We start from the raw sequence: 20,623 nt of genomic DNA, 5'->3' as shown, positions 1-20,623 counted from the left end.
ATGGACCTACCTGTGTACACTAGATGGATGTGATGGAATGTACTGTCGTCCCTACATTTCAAGAAGAAGTAAGAATTGCAGTTGCAACAAAGCCTTGCTTGCCTACAAAGAGAGCAGCAATTTGGATTTGTTACTATGTTACCTAGAAGAATAACAAACTGTGCAAGGATGGAGGTTGTAGGAGCAAGGAGAAGTTGTCTGTAAAGTTGGTGGATGCCTATTTTCCATTTTGCAGTCCCTTGTCTCCCTCTTGTGGCCTCCTGGAGGCAACTAGCTGTGCAAAAAAAAGACAGCCTGGCGGCCGGCTGTTGCAGTGTTGCCCTCTCAGGCAACACTGAGTGACTGACTGAGCCTCACCGTCTTATATAAAGTTCAGACGGAACTTTGCACGTGTCATAGTGGAGCCCTCAGGATTCCAGAGCCAGCTTTCTGACATCATAATGGGGCCTCAGAGATAAAAGCCTGGGCCCAGGCAGTGTTGGTCAGTGCTGCTCAGCAGGCAGCACTGGACTGGACTGGATTACAGCTGATACAAGGTGTGAAGGAACAAGGGGTGGCTGTGGGCATGCACTTGCTGCCGCTGCCAGTGTTTATCTGCATGGCAGCAGGGCATTTGGGCGTTGCCAGGAAGGCGTTTTTATGTAGATTCCTCCTCTTTCAGCACTGCATTGTGGTGCAAGCAAAAGAAGCAAATCCTGTCTGGCTTCCTCTCCGGCCTTTATTCACCTCCCGTGTAGCTGTGAGTGTGTGAGCCTGCAGGGCCCCATGGAATTGCCTAGAAGTAGGCTGAATCGCTGCAAGGGCTGAACAGCAGTATCGGGCAGGCTCGGGCAACGCGCGGCCCGTTCGGGTTATCGCTTCTCGGCCTTTTGGCTAAGATCAAGTGTAGTATCTGTTCTTATCAGTTTAATATCTGATACGTCCCCTATCTGGGGACCATATATTAAATGGATTTTTAGAACAGGGAGATGGAAATAGAGCTTGCTCTGTCCACTCCACGCATTGACCTGGTATTGCAGTATTTCCAGGACCGGTGCACCCTTTCCTTATGTGTTGACTAAAAGCAGATTCCAAAAGTGTTTTTTGTCTTTGCTATTGTTTCTGTCTTTCTGAAGGGATCTCCCCTTTTAATCCCATTATTTCAACACCTGTTGGACAATGCATGAGTGATAATGAGCTCATTGATTAAATGCAATTAATGAATAGATTGCCACCTCTTGTTGTGTGTCGTCTGTGTTTCTGTGTTTCCGGCATTTCACATTGGAACACCTCATTCACCTTCCTTGTCTTCTCTCCGCCCTCCCTTTTAGGTAAGTTAAAGAGCTGCACCTGAGCCAGCCACTGATTGATTGATTGATTGATTGATTGATTGATTGATTGATTGATTGATTGATTGATTGATGCAGCACAACAGTCAAATAGTGGAGTGGAGTAGGGGAACAGCAAACAGCCAATAAAGCAGCCCGCCCGCTCGCCTGCCCGCCACAATGGACCTACCTGTGTACACTAGATGGATGTGATGGAATGTACTGTCGTCCCTACATTTCAAGAAGAAGTAAGAATTGCAGTTGCAACAAAGCCTTGCTTGCCTACAAAGAGAGCAGCAATTTGGATTTGTTACTATGTTACCTAGAAGAATAACAAACTGTGCAAGGATGGAGGTTGTAGGAGCAAGGAGAAGTTGTCTGTAAAGTTGGTGGATGCCTATTTTCCATTTTGCAGTCCCTTGTCTCCCTCTTGTGGCCTCCTGGAGGCAACTAGCTGTGCAAAAAAAAGACAGCCTGGCGGCCGGCTGTTGCAGTGTTGCCCTCTCAGGCAACACTGAGTGACTGACTGAGCCTCACCGTCTTATATAAAGTTCAGAAGGAACTTTGCACGTGTCATAGTGGAGCCCTCAGGATTCCAGAGCCAGCTTTCTGACATCATAATGGGGCCTCAGAGATAAAAGCCTGGGCCCAGGCAGTGTTGGTCAGTGCTGCTCAGCAGGCAGCACTGGACTGGACTGGATTACAGCTGATACAAGGTGTGAAGGAACAAGGGGTGGCTGTGGGCATGCACTTGCTGCCGCTGCCAGTGTTTATCTGCATGGCAGCAGGGCATTTGGGCGTTGCCAGGAAGGCGTTTTTATGTAGATTCCTCCTCTTTCAGCACTGCATTGTGGTGCAAGCAAAAGAAGCAAATCCTGTCTGGCTTCCTCTCCGGCCTTTATTCACCTCCCGTGTAGCTGTGAGTGTGTGAGCCTGCAGGGCCCCATGGAATTGCCTAGAAGTAGGCTGAATCGCTGCAAGGGCTGAACAGCAGTATCGGGCAGGCTCGGGCAACGCGCGGCCCGTTCGGGTTATCGCTTCTCGGCCTTTTGGCTAAGATCAAGTGTAGTATCTGTTCTTATCAGTTTAATATCTGATACGTCCCCTATCTGGGGACCATATATTAAATGGATTTTTAGAACAGGGAGATGGAAATAGAGCTTGCTCTGTCCACTCCACGCATTGACCTGGTATTGCAGTATTTCCAGGACCGGTGCACCCTTTCCTTATGTGTTGACTAAAAGCAGATTCCAAAAGTGTTTTTTGTCTTTGCTATTGTTTCTGTCTTTCTGAAGGGATCTCCCCTTTTAATCCCATTATTTCAACACCTGTTGGACAATGCATGAGTGATAATGAGCTCATTGATTAAATGCAATTAATGAATAGATTGCCACCTCTTGTTGTGTGTCGTCTGTGTTTCTGTGTTTCCGGCATTTCACATTGGAACACCTCATTCACCTTCCTTGTCTTCTCTCCGCCCTCCCTTTTAGGTAAGTTAAAGAGCTGCACCTGAGCCAGCCACTGATTGATTGATTGATTGATTGATTGATTGATTGATTGATTGATTGATTGATTGATTGATGCAGCACAACAGTCAAATAGTGGAGTGGAGTAGGGGAACAGCAAACAGCCAATAAAGCAGCCCGCCCGCTCGCCTGCCCGCCACAATGGACCTACCTGTGTACACTAGATGGATGTGATGGAATGTACTGTCGTCCCTACATTTCAAGAAGAAGTAAGAATTGCAGTTGCAACAAAGCCTTGCTTGCCTACAAAGAGAGCAGCAATTTGGATTTGTTACTATGTTACCTAGAAGAATAACAAACTGTGCAAGGATGGAGGTTGTAGGAGCAAGGAGAAGTTGTCTGTAAAGTTGGTGGATGCCTATTTTCCATTTTGCAGTCCCTTGTCTCCCTCTTGTGGCCTCCTGGAGGCAACTAGCTGTGCAAAAAAAAGACAGCCTGGCGGCCGGCTGTTGCAGTGTTGCCCTCTCAGGCAACACTGAGTGACTGACTGAGCCTCACCGTCTTATATAAAGTTCAGACGGAACTTTGCACGTGTCATAGTGGAGCCCTCAGGATTCCAGAGCCAGCTTTCTGACATCATAATGGGGCCTCAGAGATAAAAGCCTGGGCCCAGGCAGTGTTGGTCAGTGCTGCTCAGCAGGCAGCACTGGACTGGACTGGATTACAGCTGATACAAGGTGTGAAGGAACAAGGGGTGGCTGTGGGCATGCACTTGCTGCCGCTGCCAGTGTTTATCTGCATGGCAGCAGGGCATTTGGGCGTTGCCAGGAAGGCGTTTTTATGTAGATTCCTCCTCTTTCAGCACTGCATTGTGGTGCAAGCAAAAGAAGCAAATCCTGTCTGGCTTCCTCTCCGGCCTTTATTCACCTCCCGTGTAGCTGTGAGTGTGTGAGCCTGCAGGGCCCCATGGAATTGCCTAGAAGTAGGCTGAATCGCTGCAAGGGCTGAACAGCAGTATCGGGCAGGCTCGGGCAACGCGCGGCCCGTTCGGGTTATCGCTTCTCGGCCTTTTGGCTAAGATCAAGTGTAGTATCTGTTCTTATCAGTTTAATATCTGATACGTCCCCTATCTGGGGACCATATATTAAATGGATTTTTAGAACAGGGAGATGGAAATAGAGCTTGCTCTGTCCACTCCACGCATTGACCTGGTATTGCAGTATTTCCAGGACCGGTGCACCCTTTCCTTATGTGTTGACTAAAAGCAGATTCCAAAAGTGTTTTTTGTCTTTGCTATTGTTTCTGTCTTTCTGAAGGGATCTCCCCTTTTAATCCCATTATTTCAACACCTGTTGGACAATGCATGAGTGATAATGAGCTCATTGATTAAATGCAATTAATGAATAGATTGCCACCTCTTGTTGTGTGTCGTCTGTGTTTCTGTGTTTCCGGCATTTCACATTGGAACACCTCATTCACCTTCCTTGTCTTCTCTCCGCCCTCCCTTTTAGGTAAGTTAAAGAGCTGCACCTGAGCCAGCCACTGATTGATTGATTGATTGATTGATTGATTGATTGATTGATTGATTGATTGCAGCACAACAGTCAAATAGTGGAGTGGAGTAGGGGAACAGCAAACAGCCAATAAAGCAGCCCGCCCGCTCGCCTGCCCGCCACAATGGACCTACCTGTGTACACTAGATGGATGTGATGGAATGTACTGTCGTCCCTACATTTCAAGAAGAAGTAAGAATTGCAGTTGCAACAAAGCCTTGCTTGCCTACAAAGAGAGCAGCAATTTGGATTTGTTACTATGTTACCTAGAAGAATAACAAACTGTGCAAGGATGGAGGTTGTAGGAGCAAGGAGAAGTTGTCTGTAAAGTTGGTGGATGCCTATTTTCCATTTTGCAGTCCCTTGTCTCCCTCTTGTGGCCTCCTGGAGGCAACTAGCTGTGCAAAAAAAAGACAGCCTGGCGGCCGGCTGTTGCAGTGTTGCCCTCTCAGGCAACACTGAGTGACTGACTGAGCCTCACCGTCTTATATAAAGTTCAGACGGAACTTTGCACGTGTCATAGTGGAGCCCTCAGGATTCCAGAGCCAGCTTTCTGACATCATAATGGGGCCTCAGAGATAAAAGCCTGGGCCCAGGCAGTGTTGGTCAGTGCTGCTCAGCAGGCAGCACTGGACTGGACTGGATTACAGCTGATACAAGGTGTGAAGGAACAAGGGGTGGCTGTGGGCATGCACTTGCTGCCGCTGCCAGTGTTTATCTGCATGGCAGCAGGGCATTTGGGCGTTGCCAGGAAGGCGTTTTTATGTAGATTCCTCCTCTTTCAGCACTGCATTGTGGTGCAAGCAAAAGAAGCAAATCCTGTCTGGCTTCCTCTCCGGCCTTTATTCACCTCCCGTGTAGCTGTGAGTGTGTGAGCCTGCAGGGCCCCATGGAATTGCCTAGAAGTAGGCTGAATCGCTGCAAGGGCTGAACAGCAGTATCGGGCAGGCTCGGGCAACGCGCGGCCCGTTCGGGTTATCGCTTCTCGGCCTTTTGGCTAAGATCAAGTGTAGTATCTGTTCTTATCAGTTTAATATCTGATACGTCCCCTATCTGGGGACCATATATTAAATGGATTTTTAGAACAGGGAGATGGAAATAGAGCTTGCTCTGTCCACTCCACGCATTGACCTGGTATTGCAGTATTTCCAGGACCGGTGCACCCTTTCCTTATGTGTTGACTAAAAGCAGATTCCAAAAGTGTTTTTTGTCTTTGCTATTGTTTCTGTCTTTCTGAAGGGATCTCCCCTTTTAATCCCATTATTTCAACACCTGTTGGACAATGCATGAGTGATAATGAGCTCATTGATTAAATGCAATTAATGAATAGATTGCCACCTCTTGTTGTGTGTCGTCTGTGTTTCTGTGTTTCCGGCATTTCACATTGGAACACCTCATTCACCTTCCTTGTCTTCTCTCCGCCCTCCCTTTTAGGTAAGTTAAAGAGCTGCACCTGAGCCAGCCACTTGATTGATTGATTGATTGATTGATTGATTGATTGATTGATTGATTGATTGATGCAGCACAACAGTCAAATAGTGGAGTGGAGTAGGGGAACAGCAAACAGCCAATAAAGCAGCCCGCCCGCTCGCCTGCCCGCCACAATGGACCTACCTGTGTACACTAGATGGATGTGATGGAATGTACTGTCGTCCCTACATTTCAAGAAGAAGTAAGAATTGCAGTTGCAACAAAGCCTTGCTTGCCTACAAAGAGAGCAGCAATTTGGATTTGTTACTATGTTACCTAGAAGAATAACAAACTGTGCAAGGATGGAGGTTGTAGGAGCAAGGAGAAGTTGTCTGTAAAGTTGGTGGATGCCTATTTTCCATTTTGCAGTCCCTTGTCTCCCTCTTGTGGCCTCCTGGAGGCAACTAGCTGTGCAAAAAAAAGACAGCCTGGCGGCCGGCTGTTGCAGTGTTGCCCTCTCAGGCAACACTGAGTGACTGACTGAGCCTCACCGTCTTATATAAAGTTCAGACGGAACTTTGCACGTGTCATAGTGGAGCCCTCAGGATTCCAGAGCCAGCTTTCTGACATCATAATGGGGCCTCAGAGATAAAAGCCTGGGCCCAGGCAGTGTTGGTCAGTGCTGCTCAGCAGGCAGCACTGGACTGGACTGGATTACAGCTGATACAAGGTGTGAAGGAACAAGGGGTGGCTGTGGGCATGCACTTGCTGCCGCTGCCAGTGTTTATCTGCATGGCAGCAGGGCATTTGGGCGTTGCCAGGAAGGCGTTTTTATGTAGATTCCTCCTCTTTCAGCACTGCATTGTGGTGCAAGCAAAAGAAGCAAATCCTGTCTGGCTTCCTCTCCGGCCTTTATTCACCTCCCGTGTAGCTGTGAGTGTGTGAGCCTGCAGGGCCCCATGGAATTGCCTAGAAGTAGGCTGAATCGCTGCAAGGGCTGAACAGCAGTATCGGGCAGGCTCGGGCAACGCGCGGCCCGTTCGGGTTATCGCTTCTCGGCCTTTTGGCTAAGATCAAGTGTAGTATCTGTTCTTATCAGTTTAATATCTGATACGTCCCCTATCTGGGGACCATATATTAAATGGATTTTTAGAACAGGGAGATGGAAATAGAGCTTGCTCTGTCCACTCCACGCATTGACCTGGTATTGCAGTATTTCCAGGACCGGTGCACCCTTTCCTTATGTGTTGACTAAAAGCAGATTCCAAAAGTGTTTTTTGTCTTTGCTATTGTTTCTGTCTTTCTGAAGGGATCTCCCCTTTTAATCCCATTATTTCAACACCTGTTGGACAATGCATGAGTGATAATGAGCTCATTGATTAAATGCAATTAATGAATAGATTGCCACCTCTTGTTGTGTGTCGTCTGTGTTTCTGTGTTTCCGGCATTTCACATTGGAACACCTCATTCACCTTCCTTGTCTTCTCTCCGCCCTCCCTTTTAGGTAAGTTAAAGAGCTGCACCTGAGCCAGCCACTGATTGATTGATTGATTGATTGATTGATTGATTGATTGATTGATTGATTGATTGATGCAGCACAACAGTCAAATAGTGGAGTGGAGTAGGGGAACAGCAAACAGCCAATAAAGCAGCCCGCCCGCTCGCCTGCCCGCCACAATGGACCTACCTGTGTACACTAGATGGATGTGATGGAATGTACTGTCGTCCCTACATTTCAAGAAGAAGTAAGAATTGCAGTTGCAACAAAGCCTTGCTTGCCTACAAAGAGAGCAGCAATTTGGATTTGTTACTATGTTACCTAGAAGAATAACAAACTGTGCAAGGATGGAGGTTGTAGGAGCAAGGAGAAGTTGTCTGTAAAGTTGGTGGATGCCTATTTTCCATTTTGCAGTCCCTTGTCTCCCTCTTGTGGCCTCCTGGAGGCAACTAGCTGTGCAAAAAAAAGACAGCCTGGCGGCCGGCTGTTGCAGTGTTGCCCTCTCAGGCAACACTGAGTGACTGACTGAGCCTCACCGTCTTATATAAAGTTCAGACGGAACTTTGCACGTGTCATAGTGGAGCCCTCAGGATTCCAGAGCCAGCTTTCTGACATCATAATGGGGCCTCAGAGATAAAAGCCTGGGCCCAGGCAGTGTTGGTCAGTGCTGCTCAGCAGGCAGCACTGGACTGGACTGGATTACAGCTGATACAAGGTGTGAAGGAACAAGGGGTGGCTGTGGGCATGCACTTGCTGCCGCTGCCAGTGTTTATCTGCATGGCAGCAGGGCATTTGGGCGTTGCCAGGAAGGCGTTTTTATGTAGATTCCTCCTCTTTCAGCACTGCATTGTGGTGCAAGCAAAAGAAGCAAATCCTGTCTGGCTTCCTCTCCGGCCTTTATTCACCTCCCGTGTAGCTGTGAGTGTGTGAGCCTGCAGGGCCCCATGGAATTGCCTAGAAGTAGGCTGAATCGCTGCAAGGGCTGAACAGCAGTATCGGGCAGGCTCGGGCAACGCGCGGCCGCAACGCGCGGCCCGTTCGGGTTATCGCTTCTCGGCCTTTTGGCTAAGATCAAGTGTAGTATCTGTTCTTATCAGTTTAATATCTGATACGTCCCCTATCTGGGGACCATATATTAAATGGATTTTTAGAACAGGGAGATGGAAATAGAGCTTGCTCTGTCCACTCCACGCATTGACCTGGTATTGCAGTATTTCCAGGACCGGTGCACCCTTTCCTTATGTGTTGACTAAAAGCAGATTCCAAAAGTGTTTTTTGTCTTTGCTATTGTTTCTGTCTTTCTGAAGGGATCTCCCCTTTTAATCCCATTATTTCAACACCTGTTGGACAATGCATGAGTGATAATGAGCTCATTGATTAAATGCAATTAATGAATAGATTGCCACCTCTTGTTGTGTGTCGTCTGTGTTTCTGTGTTTCCGGCATTTCACATTGGAACACCTCATTCACCTTCCTTGTCTTCTCTCCGCCCTCCCTTTTAGGTAAGTTAAAGAGCTGCACCTGAGCCAGCCACTGATTGATTGATTGATTGATTGATTGATTGATTGATTGATTGATTGATGCAGCACAACAGTCAAATAGTGGAGTGGAGTAGGGGAACAGCAAACAGCCAATAAAGCAGCCCGCCCGCTCGCCTGCCCGCCACAATGGACCTACCTGTGTACACTAGATGGATGTGATGGAATGTACTGTCGTCCCTACATTTCAAGAAGAAGTAAGAATTGCAGTTGCAACAAAGCCTTGCTTGCCTACAAAGAGAGCAGCAATTTGGATTTGTTACTATGTTACCTAGAAGAATAACAAACTGTGCAAGGATGGAGGTTGTAGGAGCAAGGAGAAGTTGTCTGTAAAGTTGGTGGATGCCTATTTTCCATTTTGCAGTCCCTTGTCTCCCTCTTGTGGCCTCCTGGAGGCAACTAGCTGTGCAAAAAAAAGACAGCCTGGCGGCCGGCTGTTGCAGTGTTGCCCTCTCAGGCAACACTGAGTGACTGACTGAGCCTCACCGTCTTATATAAAGTTCAGACGGAACTTTGCATGTGTCATAGTGGAGCCCTCAGGATTCCAGAGCCAGCTTTCTGACATCATAATGGGGCCTCAGAGATAAAAGCCTGGGCCCAGGCAGTGTTGGTCAGTGCTGCTCAGCAGGCAGCACTGGACTGGACTGGATTACAGCTGATACAAGGTGTGAAGGAACAAGGGGTGGCTGTGGGCATGCACTTGCTGCCGCTGCCAGTGTTTATCTGCATGGCAGCAGGGCATTTGGGCGTTGCCAGGAAGGCGTTTTTATGTAGATTCCTCCTCTTTCAGCACTGCATTGTGGTGCAAGCAAAAGAAGCAAATCCTGTCTGGCTTCCTCTCCGGCCTTTATTCACCTCCCGTGTAGCTGTGAGTGTGTGAGCCTGCAGGGCCCCATGGAATTGCCTAGAAGTAGGCTGAATCGCTGCAAGGGCTGAACAGCAGTATCGGGCAGGCTCGGGCAACGCGCGGCCCGTTCGGGTTATCGCTTCTCGGCCTTTTGGCTAAGATCAAGTGTAGTATCTGTTCTTATCAGTTTAATATCTGATACGTCCCCTATCTGGGGACCATATATTAAATGGATTTTTAGAACAGGGAGATGGAAATAGAGCTTGCTCTGTCCACTCCACGCATTGACCTGGTATTGCAGTATTTCCAGGACCGGTGCACCCTTTCCTTATGTGTTGACTAAAAGCAGATTCCAAAAGTGTTTTTTGTCTTTGCTATTGTTTCTGTCTTTCTGAAGGGATCTCCCCTTTTAATCCCATTATTTCAACACCTGTTGGACAATGCATGAGTGATAATGAGCTCATTGATTAAATGCAATTAATGAATAGATTGCCACCTCTTGTTGTGTGTCGTCTGTGTTTCTGTGTTTCCGGCATTTCACATTGGAACACCTCATTCACCTTCCTTGTCTTCTCTCCGCCCTCCCTTTTAGGTAAGTTAAAGAGCTGCACCTGAGCCAGCCACTGATTGATTGATTGATTGATTGATTGATTGATTGATTGATTGATTGATTGATTGATGCAGCACAACAGTCAAATAGTGGAGTGGAGTAGGGGAACAGCAAACAGCCAATAAAGCAGCCCGCCCGCTCGCCTGCCCGCCACAATGGACCTACCTGTGTACACTAGATGGATGTGATGGAATGTACTGTCGTCCCTACATTTCAAGAAGAAGTAAGAATTGCAGTTGCAACAAAGCCTTGCTTGCCTACAAAGAGAGCAGCAATTTGGATTTGTTACTATGTTACCTAGAAGAATAACAAACTGTGCAAGGATGGAGGTTGTAGGAGCAAGGAGAAGTTGTCTGTAAAGTTGGTGGATGCCTATTTTCCATTTTGCAGTCCCTTGTCTCCCTCTTGTGGCCTCCTGGAGGCAACTAGCTGTGCAAAAAAAAGACAGCCTGGCGGCCGGCTGTTGCAGTGTTGCCCTCTCAGGCAACACTGAGTGACTGACTGAGCCTCACCGTCTTATATAAAGTTCAGACGGAACTTTGCACGTGTCATAGTGGAGCCCTCAGGATTCCAGAGCCAGCTTTCTGACATCATAATGGGGCCTCAGAGATAAAAGCCTGGGCCCAGGCAGTGTTGGTCAGTGCTGCTCAGCAGGCAGCACTGGACTGGACTGGATTACAGCTGATACAAGGTGTGAAGGAACAAGGGGTGGCTGTGGGCATGCACTTGCTGCCGCTGCCAGTGTTTATCTGCATGGCAGCAGGGCATTTGGGCGTTGCCAGGAAGGCGTTTTTATGTAGATTCCTCCTCTTTCAGCACTGCATTGTGGTGCAAGCAAAAGAAGCAAATCCTGTCTGGCTTCCTCTCCGGCCTTTATTCACCTCCCGTGTAGCTGTGAGTGTGTGAGCCTGCAGGGCCCCATGGAATTGCCTAGAAGTAGGCTGAATCGCTGCAAGGGCTGAACAGCAGTATCGGGCAGGCTCGGGCAACGCGCGGCCCGTTCGGGTTATCGCTTCTCGGCCTTTTGGCTAAGATCAAGTGTAGTATCTGTTCTTATCAGTTTAATATCTGATACGTCCCCTATCTGGGGACCATATATTAAATGGATTTTTAGAACAGGGAGATGGAAATAGAGCTTGCTCTGTCCACTCCACACATTGACCTGGTATTGCAGTATTTCCAGGACCGGTGCACCCTTTCCTTATGTGTTGACTAAAAGCAGATTCCAAAAGTGTTTTTTGTCTTTGCTATTGTTTCTGTCTTTCTGAAGGGATCTCCCCTTTTAATCCCATTATTTCAACACCTGTTGGACAATGCATGAGTGATAATGAGCTCATTGATTAAATGCAATTAATGAATAGATTGCCACCTCTTGTTGTGTGTCGTCTGTGTTTCTGTGTTTCCGGCATTTCACATTGGAACACCTCATTCACCTTCCTTGTCTTCTCTCCGCCCTCCCTTTTAGGTAAGTTAAAGAGCTGCACCTGAGCCAGCCACTTGATTGATTGATTGATTGATTGATTGATTGATTGATTGATGCAGCACAACAGTCAAATAGTGGAGTGGAGTAGGGGAACAGCAAACAGCCAATAAAGCAGCCCGCCCGCTCGCCTGCCCGCCACAATGGACCTACCTGTGTACACTAGATGGATGTGATGGAATGTACTGTCGTCCCTACATTTCAAGAAGAAGTAAGAATTGCAGTTGCAACAAAGCCTTGCTTGCCTACAAAGAGAGCAGCAATTTGGATTTGTTACTATGTTACCTAGAAGAATAACAAACTGTGCAAGGATGGAGGTTGTAGGAGCAAGGAGAAGTTGTCTGTAAAGTTGGTGGATGCCTATTTTCCATTTTGCAGTCCCTTGTCTCCCTCTTGTGGCCTCCTGGAGGCAACTAGCTGTGCAAAAAAAAGACAGCCTGGCGGCCGGCTGTTGCAGTGTTGCCCTCTCAGGCAACACTGAGTGACTGACTGAGCCTCACCGTCTTATATAAAGTTCAGACGGAACTTTGCACGTGTCATAGTGGAGCCCTCAGGATTCCAGAGCCAGCTTTCTGACATCATAATGGGGCCTCAGAGATAAAAGCCTGGGCCCAGGCAGTGTTGGTCAGTGCTGCTCAGCAGGCAGCACTGGACTGGACTGGATTACAGCTGATACAAGGTGTGAAGGAACAAGGGGTGGCTGTGGGCATGCACTTGCTGCCGCTGCCAGTGTTTATCTGCATGGCAGCAGGGCATTTGGGCGTTGCCAGGAAGGCGTTTTTATGTAGATTCCTCCTCTTTCAGCACTGCATTGTGGTGCAAGCAAAAGAAGCAAATCCTGTCTGGCTTCCTCTCCGGCCTTTATTCACCTCCCGTGTAGCTGTGAGTGTGTGAGCCTGCAGGGCCCCATGGAATTGCCTAGAAGTAGGCTGAATCGCTGCAAGGGCTGAACAGCAGTATCGGGCAGGCTCGGGCAACGCGCGGCCCGTTCGGGTTATCGCTTCTCGGCCTTTTGGCTAAGATCAAGTGTAGTATCTGTTCTTATCAGTTTAATATCTGATACGTCCCCTATCTGGGGACCATATATTAAATGGATTTTTAGAACAGGGAGATGGAAATAGAGCTTGCTCTGTCCACTCCACGCATTGACCTGGTATTGCAGTATTTCCAGGACCGGTGCACCCTTTCCTTATGTGTTGACTAAAAGCAGATTCCAAAAGTGTTTTTTGTCTTTGCTATTGTTTCTGTCTTTCTGAAGGGATCTCCCCTTTTAATCCCATTATTTCAACACCTGTTGGACAATGCATGAGTGATAATGAGCTCATTGATTAAATGCAATTAATGAATAGATTGCCACCTCTTGTTGTGTGTCGTCTGTGTTTCTGTGTTTCCGGCATTTCACATTGGAACACCTCATTCACCTTCCTTGTCTTCTCTCCGCCCTCCCTTTTAGGTAAGTTAAAGAGCTGCACCTGAGCCAGCCACTGATTGATTGATTAATTGATTGATTGATTGATTGATTGATTGATTGATGCAGCACAACAGTCAAATAGTGGAGTGGAGTAGGGGAACAGCAAACAGCCAATAAAGCAGCCCGCCCGCTCGCCTGCCCGCCACAATGGACCTACCTGTGTACACTAGATGGATGTGATGGAATGTACTGTCGTCCCTACATTTCAAGAAGAAGTAAGAATTGCAGTTGCAACAAAGCCTTGCTTGCCTACAAAGAGAGCAGCAATTTGGATTTGTTACTATGTTACCTAGAAGAATAACAAACTGTGCAAGGATGGAGGTTGTAGGAGCAAGGAGAAGTTGTCTGTAAAGTTGGTGGATGCCTATTTTCCATTTTGCAGTCCCTTGTCTCCCTCTTGTGGCCTCCTGGAGGCAACTAGCTGTGCAAAAAAAAGACAGCCTGGCGGCCGGCTGTTGCAGTGTTGCCCTCTCAAGCAACACTGAGTGACTGACTGAGCCTCACCGTCTTATATAAAGTTCAGACGGAACTTTGCACGTGTCATAGTGGAGCCCTCAGGATTCCAGAGCCAGCTTTCTGACATCATAATGGGGCCTCAGAGATAAAAGCCTGGGCCCAGGCAGTGTTGGTCAGTGCTGCTCAGCAGGCAGCACTGGACTGGACTGGATTACAGCTGATACAAGGTGTGAAGGAACAAGGGGTGGCTGTGGGCATGCACTTGCTGCCGCTGCCAGTGTTTATCTGCATGGCAGCAGGGCATTTGGGCGTTGCCAGGAAGGCGTTTTTATGTAGATTCCTCCTCTTTCAGCACTGCATTGTGGTGCAAGCAAAAGAAGCAAATCCTGTCTGGCTTCCTCTCCGGCCTTTATTCACCTCCCGTGTAGCTGTGAGTGTGTGAGCCTGCAGGGCCCCATGGAATTGCCTAGAAGTAGGCTGAATCGCTGCAAGGGCTGAACAGCAGTATCGGGCAGGCTCGGGCAACGCGCGGCCCGTTCGGGTTATCGCTTCTCGGCCTTTTGGCTAAGATCAAGTGTAGTATCTGTTCTTATCAGTTTAATATCTGATACGTCCCCTATCTGGGGACCATATATTAAATGGATTTTTAGAACAGGGAGATGGAAATAGAGCTTGCTCTGTCCACTCCACGCATTGACCTGGTATTGCAGTATTTCCAGGACCGGTGCACCCTTTCCTTATGTGTTGACTAAAAGCAGATTCCAAAAGTGTTTTTTGTCTTTGCTATTGTTTCTGTCTTTCTGAAGGGATCTCCCCTTTTAATCCCATTATTTCAACACCTGTTGGACAATGCATGAGTGATAATGAGCTCATTGATTAAATGCAATTAATGAATAGATTGCCACCTCTTGTTGTGTGTCGTCTGTGTTTCTGTGTTTCCGGCATTTCACATTGGAACACCTCATTCACCTTCCTTGTCTTCTCTCCGCCCTCCCTTTTAGGTAAGTTAAAGAGCTGCACCTGAGCCAGCCACTGATTGATTGATTGATTGATTGATTGATTGATTGATTGATTGATGCAGCACAACAGTCAAATAGTGGAGTGGAGTAGGGGAACAGCAAACAGCCAATAAAGCAGCCCGCCCGCTCGCCTGCCCGCCACAATGGACCTACCTGTGTACACTAGATGGATGTGATGGAATGTACTGTCGTCCCTACATTTCAAGAAGAAGTAAGAATTGCAGTTGCAACAAAGCCTTGCTTGCCTACAAAGAGAGCAGCAATTTGGATTTGTTACTATGTTACCTAGAAGAATAACAAACTGTGCAAGGATGGAGGTTGTAGGAGCAAGGAGAAGTTGTCTGTAAAGTTGGTGGATGCCTATTTTCCATTTTGCAGTCCCTTGTCTCCCTCTTGTGGCCTCCTGGAGGCAACTAGCTGTGCAAAAAAAAGACAGCCTGGCGGCCGGCTGTTGCAGTGTTGCCCTCTCAGGCAACACTGAGTGACTGACTGAGCCTCACCGTCTTATATAAAGTTCAGACGGAACTTTGCACGTGTCATAGTGGAGCCCTCAGGATTCCAGAGCCAGCTTTCTGACATCATAATGGGGCCTCAGAGATAAAAGCCTGGGCCCAGGCAGTGTTGGTCAGTGCTGCTCAGCAGGCAGCACTGGACTGGACTGGATTACAGCTGATACAAGGTGTGAAGGAACAAGGGGTGGCTGTGGGCATGCACTTGCTGCCGCTGCCAGTGTTTATCTGCATGGCAGCAGGGCATTTGGGCGTTGCCAGGAAGGCGTTTTTATGTAGATTCCTCCTCTTTCAGCACTGCATTGTGGTGCAAGCAAAAGAAGCAAATCCTGTCTGGCTTCCTCTCCGGCCTTTATTCACCTCCCGTGTAGCTGTGAGTGTGTGAGCCTGCAGGGCCCCATGGAATTGCCTAGAAGTAGGCTGAATCGCTGCAAGGGCTGAACAGCAGTATCGGGCAGGCTCGGGCAACGCGCGGCCCGTTCGGGTTATCGCTTCTCGGCCTTTTGGCTAAGATCAAGTGTAGTATCTGTTCTTATCAGTTTAATATCTGATACGTCCCCTATCTGGGGACCATATATTAAATGGATTTTTAGAACAGGGAGATGGAAATAGAGCTTGCTCTGTCCACTCCACGCATTGACCTGGTATTGCAGTATTTCCAGGACCGGTGCACCCTTTCCTTATGTGTTGACTAAAAGCAGATTCCAAAAGTGTTTTTTGTCTTTGCTATTGTTTCTGTCTTTCTGAAGGGATCTCCCCTTTTAATCCCATTATTTCAACACCTGTTGGACAATGCATGAGTGATAATGAGCTCATTGATTAAATGCAATTAATGAATAGATTGCCACCTCTTGTTGTGTGTCGTCTGTGTTTCTGTGTTTCCGGCATTTCACATTGGAACACCTCATTCACCTTCCTTGTCTTCTCTCCGCCCTCCCTTTTAGGTAAGTTAAAGAGCTGCACCTGAGCCAGCCACTGATTGATTGATTGATTGATTGATTGATTGATTGATTGATTGATGCAGCACAACAGTCAAATAGTGGAGTGGAGTAGGGGAACAGCAAACAGCCAATAAAGCAGCCCGCCCGCTCGCCTGCCCGCCACAATGGACCTACCTGTGTACACTAGATGGATGTGATGGAATGTACTGTCGTCCCTACATTTCAAGAAGAAGTAAGAATTGCAGTTGCAACAAAGCCTTGCTTGCCTACAAAGAGAGCAGCAATTTGGATTTGTTACTATGTTACCTAGAAGAATAACAAACTGTGCAAGGATGGAGGTTGTAGGAGCAAGGAGAAGTTGTCTGTAAAGTTGGTGGATGCCTATTTTCCATTTTGCAGTCCCTTGTCTCCCTCTTGTGGCCTCCTGGAGGCAACTAGCTGTGCAAAAAAAAAGACAGCCTGGCGGCCGGCTGTTGCAGTGTTGCCCTCTCAGGCAACACTGAGTGACTGACTGAGCCTCACCGTCTTATATAAAGTTCAGACGGAACTTTGCACGTGTCATAGTGGAGCCCTCAGGATTCCAGAGCCAGCTTTCTGACATCATAATGGGGCCTCAGAGATAAAAGCCTGGGCCCAGGCAGTGTTGGTCAGTGCTGCTCAGCAGGCAGCACTGGACTGGACTGGATTACAGCTGATACAAGGTGTGAAGGAACAAGGGGTGGCTGTGGGCATGCACTTGCTGCCGCTGCCAGTGTTTATCTGCATGGCAGCAGGGCATTTGGGCGTTGCCAGGAAGGCGTTTTTATGTAGATTCCTCCTCTTTCAGCACTGCATTGTGGTGCAAGCAAAAGAAGCAAATCCTGTCTGGCTTCCTCTCCGGCCTTTATTCACCTCCCGTGTAGCTGTGAGTGTGTGAGCCTGCAGGGCCCCATGGAATTGCCTAGAAGTAGGCTGAATCGCTGCAAGGGCTGAACAGCAGTATCGGGCAGGCTCGGGCAACGCGCGGCCCGTTCGGGTTATCGCTTCTCGGCCTTTTGGCTAAGATCAAGTGTAGTATCTGTTCTTATCAGTTTAATATCTGATACGTCCCCTATCTGGGGACCATATATTAAATGGATTTTTAGAACAGGGAGATGGAAATAGAGCTTGCTCTGTCCACTCCACGCATTGACCTGGTATTGCAGTATTTCCAGGACCGGTGCACCCTTTCCTTATGTGTTGACTAAAAGCAGATTCCAAAAGTGTTTCTTGTCTTTGCTATTGTTTCTGTCTTTCTGAAGGGATCTCCCCTTTTAATCCCATTATTTCAACACCTGTTGGACAATGCATGAGTGATAATGAGCTCATTGATTAAATGCAATTAATGAATAGATTGCCACCTCTTGTTGTGTGTCGTCTGTGTTTCTGTGTTTCCGGCATTTCACATTGGAACACCTCATTCACCTTCCTTGTCTTCTCTCCGCCCTCCCTTTTAGGTAAGTTAAAGAGCTGCACCTGAGCCAGCCACTGATTGATTGATTGATTGATTGATTGATTGATTGATTGATTGATGCAGCACAACAGTCAAATAGTGGAGTGGAGTAGGGGAACAGCAAACAGCCAATAAAGCAGCCCGCCCGCTCGCCTGCCCGCCACAATGGACCTACCTGTGTACACTAGATGGATGTGATGGAATGTACTGTCGTCCCTACATTTCAAGAAGAAGTAAGAATTGCAGTTGCAACAAAGCCTTGCTTGCCTACAAAGAGAGCAGCAATTTGGATTTGTTACTATGTTACCTAGAAGAATAACAAACTGTGCAAGGATGGAGGTTGTAGGAGCAAGGAGAAGTTGTCTGTAAAGTTGGTGGATGCCTATTTTCCATTTTGCAGTCCCTTGTCTCCCTCTTGTGGCCTCCTGGAGGCAACTAGCTGTGCAAAAAAAAGACAGCCTGGCGGCCGGCTGTTGCAGTGTTGCCCTCTCAGGCAACACTGAGTGACTGACTGAGCCTCACCGTCTTATATAAAGTTCAGACGGAACTTTGCACGTGTCATAGTGGAGCCCTCAGGATTCCAGAGCCAGCTTTCTGACATCATAATGGGGCCTCAGAGATAAAAGCCTGGGCCCAGGCAGTGTTGGTCAGTGCTGCTCAGCAGGCAGCACTGGACTGGACTGGATTACAGCTGATACAAGGTGTGAAGGAACAAGGGGTGGCTGTGGGCATGCACTTGCTGCCGCTGCCAGTGTTTATCTGCATGGCAGCAGGGCATTTGGGCGTTGCCAGGAAGGCGTTTTTATGTAGATTCCTCCTCTTTCAGCACTGCATTGTGGTGCAAGCAAAAGAAGCAAATCCTGTCTGGCTTCCTCTCCGGCCTTTATTCACCTCCCGTGTAGCTGTGAGTGTGTGAGCCTGCAGGGCCCCATGGAATTGCCTAGAAGTAGGCTGAATCGCTGCAAGGGCTGAACAGCAGTATCGGGCAGGCTCGGGCAACGCGCGGCCCATTCGGGTTATCGCTTCTCGGCCTTTTGGCTAAGATCAAGTGTAGTATCTGTTCTTATCAGTTTAATATCTGATACGTCCCCTATCTGGGGACCATATATTAAATGGATTTTTAGAACAGGGAGATGGAAATAGAGCTTGCTCTGTCCACTCCACGCATTGACCTGGTATTGCAGTATTTCCAGGACCGGTGCACCCTTTCCTTATGTGTTGACTAAAAGCAGATTCCAAAAGTGTTTTTTGTCTTTGCTATTGTTTCTGTCTTTCTGAAGGGATCTCCCCTTTTAATCCCATTATTTCAACACCTGTTGGACAATGCATGAGTGATAATGAGCTCATTGATTAAATGCAATTAATGAATAGATTGCCACCTCTTGTTGTGTGTCGTCTGTGTTTCTGTGTTTCCGGCATTTCACATTGGAACACCTCATTCACCTTCCTTGTCTTCTCTCCGCCCTCCCTTTTAGGTAAGTTAAAGAGCTGCACCTGATTGATTGATTGATTGATTGATTGATTGATTGATTGATTGATTGATTGATGCAGCACAACAGTCAAATAGTGGAGTGGAGTAGGGGAACAGCAAACAGCCAATAAAGCAGCCCGCCCGCTCGCCTGCCCGCCACAATGGACCTACCTGTGTACACTAGATGGATGTGATGGAATGTACTGTCGTCCCTACATTTCAAGAAGAAGTAAGAATTGCAGTTGCAACAAAGCCTTGCTTGCCTACAAAGAGAGCAGCAATTTGGATTTGTTACTATGTTACCTAGAAGAATAACAAACTGTGCAAGGATGGAGGTTGTAGGAGCAAGGAGAAGTTGTCTGTAAAGTTGGTGGATGCCTATTTTCCATTTTGCAGTCCCTTGTCTCCCTCTTGTGGCCTCCTGGAGGCAACTAGCTGTGCAAAAAAAAGACAGCCTGGCGGCCGGCTGTTGCAGTGTTGCCCTCTCAGGCAACACTGAGTGACTGACTGAGCCTCACCGTCTTATATAAAGTTCAGACGGAACTTTGCACGTGTCATAGTGGAGCCCTCAGGATTCCAGAGCCAGCTTTCTGACATCATAATGGGGCCTCAGAGATAAAAGCCTGGGCCCAGGCAGTGTTGGTCAGTGCTGCTCAGCAGGCAGCACTGGACTGGACTGGATTACAGCTGATACAAGGTGTGAAGGAACAAGGGGTGGCTGTGGGCATGCACTTGCTGCCGCTGCCAGTGTTTATCTGCATGGCAGCAGGGCATTTGGGCGTTGCCAGGAAGGCGTTTTTATGTAGATTCCTCCTCTTTCAGCACTGCATTGTGGTGCAAGCAAAAGAAGCAAATCCTGTCTGGCTTCCTCTCCGGCCTTTATTCACCTCCCGTGTAGCTGTGAGTGTGTGAGCCTGCAGGGCCCCATGGAATTGCCTAGAAGTAGGCTGAATCGCTGCAAGGGCTGAACAGCAGTATCGGGCAGGCTCGGGCAACGCGCGGCCCGTTCGGGTTATCGCTTCTCGGCCTTTTGGCTAAGATCAAGTGTAGTATCTGTTCTTATCAGTTTAATATCTGATACGTCCCCTATCTGGGGACCATATATTAAATGGATTTTTAGAACAGGGAGATGGAAATAGAGCTTGCTCTGTCCACTCCACGCATTGACCTGGTATTGCAGTATTTCCAGGACCGGTGCACCCTTTCCTTATGTGTTGACTAAAAGCAGATTCCAAAAGTGTTTTTTGTCTTTGCTATTGTTTCTGTCTTTCTGAAGGGATCTCCCCTTTTAATCCCATTATTTCAACACCTGTTGGACAATGCATGAGTGATAATGAGCTCATTGATTAAATGCAATTAATGAATAGATTGCCACCTCTTGTTGTGTGTCGTCTGTGTTTCTGTGTTTCCGGCATTTCACATTGGAACACCTCATTCACCTTCCTTGTCTTCTCTCCGCCCTCCCTTTTAGGTAAGTTAAAGAGCTGCACCTGAGCCAGCCACTGATTGATTGATTGATTGATTGATTGATTGATTGATTGATTGATTGATTGATTGATTGATTGATTGATGCAGC

General features: G+C 47.8%; 14 non-coding genes across 14 annotated transcripts; all 14 read left to right on the top strand.

The window, feature by feature from the left end:
• Positions 1–853: 853 nt before the first annotated feature.
• LOC142699441 (U2 spliceosomal RNA) lies at positions 854–1,044 on the top strand. The gene has a single exon (XR_012866292.1). It is a non-coding gene; the product is annotated as a U2 spliceosomal RNA (small nuclear RNA).
• Positions 1,045–2,340: 1,296 nt separating this feature from the next.
• LOC142699440 (U2 spliceosomal RNA) lies at positions 2,341–2,531 on the top strand. Its single transcript, XR_012866291.1, has one exon. It is a non-coding gene; the product is annotated as a U2 spliceosomal RNA (small nuclear RNA).
• Positions 2,532–3,827: 1,296 nt separating this feature from the next.
• LOC142699439 (U2 spliceosomal RNA) lies at positions 3,828–4,018 on the top strand. The gene has a single exon (XR_012866290.1). It is a non-coding gene; the product is annotated as a U2 spliceosomal RNA (small nuclear RNA).
• Positions 4,019–5,303: 1,285 nt separating this feature from the next.
• On the top strand, positions 5,304–5,494 carry LOC142699438 (U2 spliceosomal RNA). The gene has a single exon (XR_012866289.1). It is a non-coding gene; the product is annotated as a U2 spliceosomal RNA (small nuclear RNA).
• A 1,289-nt stretch (positions 5,495–6,783) lies between these two features.
• Positions 6,784–6,974, top strand: LOC142699436 (U2 spliceosomal RNA). Its single transcript, XR_012866287.1, has one exon. It is a non-coding gene; the product is annotated as a U2 spliceosomal RNA (small nuclear RNA).
• A 1,305-nt stretch (positions 6,975–8,279) lies between these two features.
• On the top strand, positions 8,280–8,470 carry LOC142699435 (U2 spliceosomal RNA). Its single transcript, XR_012866286.1, has one exon. It is a non-coding gene; the product is annotated as a U2 spliceosomal RNA (small nuclear RNA).
• A 1,284-nt stretch (positions 8,471–9,754) lies between these two features.
• Positions 9,755–9,945, top strand: LOC142699434 (U2 spliceosomal RNA). Its single transcript, XR_012866285.1, has one exon. It is a non-coding gene; the product is annotated as a U2 spliceosomal RNA (small nuclear RNA).
• A 1,292-nt stretch (positions 9,946–11,237) lies between these two features.
• Positions 11,238–11,428, top strand: LOC142699396 (U2 spliceosomal RNA). The gene has a single exon (XR_012866254.1). It is a non-coding gene; the product is annotated as a U2 spliceosomal RNA (small nuclear RNA).
• A 1,277-nt stretch (positions 11,429–12,705) lies between these two features.
• Positions 12,706–12,896, top strand: LOC142699433 (U2 spliceosomal RNA). Its single transcript, XR_012866284.1, has one exon. It is a non-coding gene; the product is annotated as a U2 spliceosomal RNA (small nuclear RNA).
• A 1,284-nt stretch (positions 12,897–14,180) lies between these two features.
• Positions 14,181–14,371, top strand: LOC142699431 (U2 spliceosomal RNA). The gene has a single exon (XR_012866283.1). It is a non-coding gene; the product is annotated as a U2 spliceosomal RNA (small nuclear RNA).
• Positions 14,372–15,651: 1,280 nt separating this feature from the next.
• LOC142699430 (U2 spliceosomal RNA) lies at positions 15,652–15,842 on the top strand. The gene has a single exon (XR_012866282.1). It is a non-coding gene; the product is annotated as a U2 spliceosomal RNA (small nuclear RNA).
• Positions 15,843–17,123: 1,281 nt separating this feature from the next.
• On the top strand, positions 17,124–17,314 carry LOC142699429 (U2 spliceosomal RNA). Its single transcript, XR_012866281.1, has one exon. It is a non-coding gene; the product is annotated as a U2 spliceosomal RNA (small nuclear RNA).
• A 1,280-nt stretch (positions 17,315–18,594) lies between these two features.
• LOC142699428 (U2 spliceosomal RNA) lies at positions 18,595–18,785 on the top strand. The gene has a single exon (XR_012866280.1). It is a non-coding gene; the product is annotated as a U2 spliceosomal RNA (small nuclear RNA).
• Positions 18,786–20,061: 1,276 nt separating this feature from the next.
• LOC142699427 (U2 spliceosomal RNA) lies at positions 20,062–20,252 on the top strand. The gene has a single exon (XR_012866279.1). It is a non-coding gene; the product is annotated as a U2 spliceosomal RNA (small nuclear RNA).
• Positions 20,253–20,623: the final 371 nt, after the last annotated feature.

Source organism: Rhinoderma darwinii, unplaced genomic scaffold, assembly GCF_050947455.1.
Source record: "Rhinoderma darwinii isolate aRhiDar2 unplaced genomic scaffold, aRhiDar2.hap1 Scaffold_1522, whole genome shotgun sequence".
Lineage (NCBI taxonomy): Eukaryota > Metazoa > Chordata > Amphibia > Anura > Rhinodermatidae > Rhinoderma > Rhinoderma darwinii.
This window is presented reverse-complemented; position numbering and strand designations above follow the sequence as displayed.